A 7,480-nucleotide genomic window follows, 5' to 3' on the forward strand; every position below is an offset into this window, starting at 1 on the left:
CTGAAATTTGAACTGTACCTCCTCAACCCAGCCCAGGTCCTCCCACCTCCGTGCTTTGCTGAGGCCTGTGTGGCCCAAAGATTTGTGTGGAGCTGCCCAGGTGCACAGTCCTGCCTCTACAACACAGCCTCTGGCCTGTGGACAAAATGGCCATAAAGAAACAATCAGCTGTCAAGGTCAAGCTGCAACAGGTAAATGCTGGCCGCACAAAGAAAAACCCTTAGGCATGGTATACATAAGACTTTCCGAACCACCAAGGGCATTCGTTTTTGTTTTGTTTTGTTTTTAATATATTTTATTGATTTTCCACAGAGAGGAGAGGAGAGGGATAGAGAGCTAGACACATCGATGAGAGAGAAACATTGATCAGCTGCCTCCTGCACCCCCCCCCCCACTGGGGATGTGCCTGCAACCAAGGCACATGCCCTTGACTGGAATTGAACCCGGGACCCTCCAGTCCACAGGCCAACACAACATCCACTGAACCAAACTGGTCAGGGCACCAAGAGCATTCTTTACCCACACATTCAAGTCCATGGTCCATCAATGCAAGTCCTTGGAGAATCCTCTTGACATGGTCCACAAATTCTATTTCCAATTTTATTTTCTAGTGTTCAAAGCACAAACACCACATGTTGGGTTGAGATACTCCCCAAACTATAAAATCCTGCCATGGAGTGAGTTATCCAGGAGACATGCCAGCTTCCAAAGGGGAAATTAAGCCAAGTAGGCCCAGTTTATTTATCCCCGGTTACCATCAGATGAATCACTCTGACTTCCCTGGGTAGGGGAGGGCTGTAGGACTGGGTGTTGTTGGGAAAAAGGTGGGGAGAATATGCTGAGAGACTTAAAAAGTTAAATTAACAGAGCTTCCTGAATATAGAAGACATATCAGATACAGGGATGAAAAATCCCTAACAATGCATATTTTAGAGAATACTTTTAAATTGTATATTTTTAACCTCTACTTGAAGTATGATATGTATTCAGAAAAATGATCTACCCGGTTGAAATTTCTAAAATGTATGCACAAATTCTTTACTACTTCTTCCTCCAAAGGTAAAGCCCAATTCTGTTCCCCTTCAAGGTGGGTCCAAATTAGTGAGTCATTTCTATTGGCTAGAAAGTGATGAAAGGGACAGTGTGACTTCTGAAATTAGGTCAAAAAACGCATGATGGCTCCCTCCTTGCCCTCAAAGCACTTGCTCTGGAGGAAGCCAGATACCAGGTTGGGAGGACACTGAACTAGCCCTATGGCAGTGGTTCTCAACCTTCCTAATGCCGTGACCCTTTAATACAGTTCCTCATGTTGTGGTGACCCCCAATTTCATTGCTACAAATTGAACATAATTAAAGCATAGTGATTAATCAAAAAAACAATATGTAATTATACATGTGTTTTCCGATGGTCTTAGGCGACCCTTGTGAAAGGGTCATTTGACCCCCGAAGGGGTCGCGACCCACAGGTTGAGAACCGCTGCCCTATGGAGAGATCTATGTGGTGAGAAGTGAGGCCCCTGCCAACAGCCTCCGAGTGAATCAGCCTGGACACCTTCAGAGACTTGCCTGCAGCCTCCCGAGACCCTGAGCCAGAACAACCCAGCTAAGCCTCTCCTCCTGGCACAAAGAAATTGCCAAATATAAGAACTATTTATTGTCGCTTTTAGCCTCCAGTTTTGAGTAATTTATTATGTAAAAAAACACTAACTAATACAAAAGTGTACATATCAAAGACCTTTCAAAAACTGAACACCTTGGTACTGAGATCAAGAAGTAGAACATTTCTCCACTATCTCCATTACTATTTCCAGTCACTGCCCTCTTCCCTGAAAATTATAATTCTGACTTCTAACAGCACATATTTTCCCCCATTTTTCTAGACTTCACATGAATGAATTATATCAGTATTTACTACTTTTTATCTGGTTTATTTCACTAAACATTATGTTTATGACATTTAGCCACATTTTTTAGTATAGTTGTAGATGATTAATTTTAATTGTATAGTTTTTCTTGTATACACATGTAAAGTTTTATTTATCAAAAATATATATTGCCCTGGCCAGTTTGCTGAATGGGTAGAGCATTGGCCTTCGGACTGAAAGGTCCTGGGTTTGATTCCAGTAAAGGGCACATGGCTTGGATGTGGGCTTGATCCCTGGCCCTGGTTGAGGCTCATGTGGGAGGCAACCAATAAATGTGTCTCTCTCAAATTAATGTTTCTCTCTGTCTCTACTCCCCTCTCTTCCACTATTTCTAAAAAAATTAATGGAAAAATATCCTCAGGTGAGGATTTTTTTAAAAAGTATATGTTACTTATTAATTTTACTTAATGATTTTGTACAGCTACATTTTATTTTTTAATTTTGTAAGAATGTATTTACTTTATTGAAATATAATTGGTTTACAGTATTATATTCTTTATATTAGTTTCAGGTGTACAATATAGAGATTTGATACTTTTATATTTTACAATGTAATCAACTACCCCACTAATTCTAGTAATTATCTGTCACCATGTAAACTTATCACAATGTTATTGACTATATTCCCCTTCAACTTTTTCACCATCCTCCATTCTCCTTCAGCTATATTTTAAAATCAAGTTTTTTTGTGTGTGTTTTCTAATCCTCACCCTAGGATATGTTTTTATTGATTCTAGAGAGACAGGAGGGGGAGAGAGAAACACTGATGCCAGAGAGAAACATCTATTGATCAAATATCAATCAAATAGTTGCTTCCCATATGGCCCTGACTAGGGATCAAACCTGCAACCTGGGTATGTGTTCCAATTGGGAATTAAACCCATGACCCTTTGATACACAGAATGATGTTCCAACCAACTGAGCCACACCAGCCAGGGCTAAAATCAAGTTTTAACATTTGTCAGTATAGCAGCATATAACCACCACTTTCTTTTCCATCTGGCAAGGGAAATGTTTCCTGTTGGTTTTGGGTTTAGATAGACCTGACATTGACATTTAATATGGTCAGCTACTTTTTGTGTGTGCCTGTGATCAAGTTAATTAAAGACACACACACACAAATGTTTATTAATCTATACATAAACATATATTTACACAAATATATGTATTTAACTTACAAAGGGGGTAATGAGAAAAATGATGTAATTATCTCCATAGACACTAAAAATGCCTTGAATAATATTAAATACCCATTCCTGAAAAAACAACCAGAAAATAAGTAATGAAATAGAAATATTTGGATATTCTCTTACTACATACTTTAACACCCAATTCTATATGTTACTTAATGTAGAAACTCAAGAAAATCAATGTTAAATGATATAATCAACAACAGAATTTGCAAGGAAAGAATATAAAATGTTAGCATACAGAAACTAGTGGTCTTCATCCTAACAAACAAATGTGGTTAAAAGATACAATGGAAGACCACAATTACAATAGAAATAAAAGAAGATAAAATACTTAGAAATAAACTTCATATGAAAAATTCAAAATCTATATGAGGAAAACTTGAAAAGTTTTGAAAGACACAAAACAGGACTTGAACAAATGGAAAGGCTCTTTTTGTTTTAAAGAGGAATTCTCAGTATTTAAATATGTAAGTTATCTCATAATATTTACATTTAGAGTAACCTGAATAAAAATATCAAAAATATTTCTTCTGGAACTAGGCAAATTAAATTTAAAATTCATATGCAAAAATTGATATGCAGGAATAACTAGGAAAATAAAGAGGAATGACAGAGGCTAGCTCTATCAAATATTGAAGTGTACTCTAAGGCTCTATGATTAAAACAATGTGGTATTAGGGTATAAATAAATAGCAATTCCATAAATAAATTCAAGTACCTCTGGCAATTTAGTTCATGGTATAGGTGGCACCTCAAATCATTATGGGGAAATGAGTTTTAATAAATAACATTGGAACAGTTGAACAGAATTTGTTAGAAGATAAAATTATATTCACACTTCACACTATACCATAGTGAGTAAGAAAAAAACACATACAAATGGCAAAAGAAAACATTAAGTTCTTTAATAATCTAGAAGTGGAGAAACTCTTTTAAACTATTTCATACAATACAGAAGCAATAAAAATTAATAAATTTGATTCCATGAAATAAATAATTTTGCATGAAATATAATGTTGCCTGTATAGGAAGTAGTATAAAAAAATCAAACTATTGCCCTAACCGGTTTGGCTCAGTGGATAGAGCGTCAGCCTGCGGACTGAAGGGTCCCGGGTTCGATTCCGGTCAGGGGCATGTACCTTGGTTGCAGGCACATCCCCAGTGGGGAGTGTGCAGGGGGCAGCTGATCGTTCTTTCTCTCTCATCAATTGTTGTTGAATGATCGTTGTTTCTAACTCTTTATCCTTCTCCCTTCCTCTCTGTAAAAAATCAATAAAATATATTTTTAAAAAATCAAGCTACTATAAGCAAAATCAAAAGATGAAGAACACCTGAGACAAAATACAGGGTGGGCCAAATAGGCTTACAGTTATTTGTATGAAAAGTAATACAATAATTAATAAATAATAATGATACAAGAATAAACGCTGTTTCACATTCTCACAACTGCAAACCTACTTTTTCTACAAACTGTAGTTGTAACTCAGTGTGCTAATTTCCTTCATATATAAAGACCTGTATATAATCAAGAGGAAAAAGACAAACAAGGGCAAAAATATTAGGCAGTTTGTAGAAAAAGAAAGGCAAAAAACTCCAAAATAAGAGAATTACAAATTAAATCTGCTCTGAGATACCATTCCTCACCTCTCAGATTGGCAAACATCCAAAATCTTTGTGATGTGTTTTGTTGATAAGGATATAGGACACAGAGCCTTTCATACAGTGCTGGTGGGATTATGGAATGGTCCAACCTCTATGGAAAGAATTTTGGAAACATCTGACCAAACTACATAGGCAATTGACCCTTTACTCCATAATCTTAGTACACTTCCACAAATATGAAACAACTTACACAACACTTATTCATTGTAGTGTTATTTGCAGTAGCAAAACATTTTTAATGACCAAAGAATTCACAAGTGAGGGACAAGTTACATAAACTATGGCATACTCATGGGTCAGTGTAGCTGTAAGAAAGAATGAGGAAGGCCTCTATGAGCTGGTATGGACTGATTTCCAGGCCATATTATAAAGGGAAAAATCAATGACTATTACGGTGTGCTACTTTTGTGTGTAAGCAATAAAGAGAAATAGAAACATGTAGATATATTTATGTATGCAAAAGAAAAGAAAAGAAACAGAAACGGATGAAAATATTTACTCCTAAAAGGAAATAAGGAAATGAGGTGGGGGGATAGGAATGAAGCTGAGAATTCTCTGAATATATTCCCTCAAAAGCATATTCTTTTGACTTTCTAATATGATTTTAAACTATGTAAGTGCTTTACATATGCAAAGTTAAAGTAAAAAGGAAATAAAAGTAAACTCTAAAATTTAACATAAATAGAAACATAGGACCTAAATGTATATAAATGGGTAATATAACCAAAGATTCATTTCAAGTAACTGACATAGTACTCTGACTGTACATCTGTAATATATCTTAGGGACATAAACAACAACAAAATCCAGAGAAAAACCTCACTAAATAAGTTTATTGATAGTAGTAGTATTCATATTGCCATTTTGAAACTATTTTATATATATTATAAGATAAAGCAAATAAATAAATATATTAGCATTACTGTGAACAAAGTTTTTTTTAGTATAAAAGAAAAAGGAAACAAACACAGAGCAAAAGGAGTTGGAAAATCTATAATGGTAAATTTGAATTGGCAATATCAATGCACAATTATACTGTAAGGAAACATATTTGCTAGTTCTACTCACTGCAAAAGTTTAGGAATAATACAAGAAGTGAAACTCCAGTACTAATAAGCACACTGTACCTCCATATCTTTGTTTTCTAATGACCATACCATGACCAGGCAGTCAAAACTATCATTCATTAATAAGAACAGGAGTAATTGACATTATGTGACCCTTGATGTAGTATAAAATGAATTAACCAAGATCACCCATGAGGTATGCTTGCCAAAATTCTTTAATCTGACTCTCATCATGTCATTACACATCACTTGCAGTTTACATGACATTCATGAGATGGAAAATGACAGCATGGTGAGAAGGGCAGACAAAACAGATGTGATGTACAATGACCTCATTCTGCTTTACTGACAGTGGTGCTCTTGCATTTGGATTGACAACTAGACTCATGAGACTTGAAAGCCTTTACTCAGTACAAATTTTACAAAAAGATTCAGAACAGAAAAGCACACAATAAGCACATTGAAACAACATAGTGAAGGGCTTGTTACTTCCAGAGCACAGCTCTGCGTTTGGAACATGTGTGGTCACCGGCAAGGAGGAGAAGCTGGCTCACCTGAGCCTCAGCTGTAGGATATGTCCAGAAGGACATGATTGACTTCCATTCTCCAGTGTGGACACATCTCTTCAATACCGGCTTCTCATCTACACTAATAAAAGAGAAACATGGTAATTAGCATACAACCGCTACCCTTCCCATTGGCTAATCAGCATATCCTTATGCAAATTAACTGTCAGCCAAGATGGCGGCCGGCAGCCATGCACTGAAGCGAGCAGGGAGGCTTGCTTGCTTCAGTGACTGTGGACTCCAACGTTCCCCGCCTAACTTGCCGGCCTCTCAGCTGCAACTCTAAGCAACTATGTACTATGTTGCAAATAAGAAGCTAAACAAAACCCCAGAAACCAGCCGGACTGAAAGACAGCCGGACCTCAACATTGTATCGATGTTTTCAGCAGCGAGGCCTCAGAGCTAAAGCTGGCCCAGAATAAAAAAAAAGAAAAAGAAAAAAAGGAGCGGTTGGGAGCTTCAGTCACTCGCCAGCCGGAAAACAGCCCTCAGCCCCTCACCCAGACTGGCCAGGCACCCCAGTGGGGACCCCCACCCTGATCCAGGACACCTTTCAGGGCAAACCAGCTGGCCCCTACCCATGCACCAGGCCTCTATTCTATATAGTAAAAGGGTAATATGCCTCCCGGCACCGGGATCAGCGTGACAGGGGGCAGCGCCCAAACCCCCTGATCGCCCTGTGGCTCTGTGTTTGACAGGGTGCAGCGCCCCAACCCCCTGATCAGCCCTGCTCTGTGCCTGATAAGGGGGAGCTCCCCAATCCCCTGATTGCCCTGCGGCTCTGTGTTTGACAGGGTGCAGCCCACCAACCCCCTGATCGGCCCTGCTCAGTGTGTGACAGGGTAGAGCCATAACCTCTCCATCGGCCCTGCCCTGAGTGTGACAGGGTGCAGCGCCCCAACCCCCTGATCGGCCCTCCATCGGCCCTGCCCTGAGTGTGACAGGGTGCAGCGCCCCAACCCCCTGATCGGCCCTGCTCTGTGACAGGGTAGAGCCATAACCTCCCCATTGGCCCTGCCCCTGAGTGTGAAAGGGTGCAGCGCCCCAAATCCCCTGATCCGCCCTGC

The sequence above is a fragment of the Myotis lucifugus genome, unplaced genomic scaffold, assembly GCF_000147115.1.
Source record: "Myotis lucifugus unplaced genomic scaffold, Myoluc2.0 scaffold_156, whole genome shotgun sequence".
Taxonomy (NCBI): Eukaryota; Metazoa; Chordata; class Mammalia; order Chiroptera; family Vespertilionidae; genus Myotis; species Myotis lucifugus.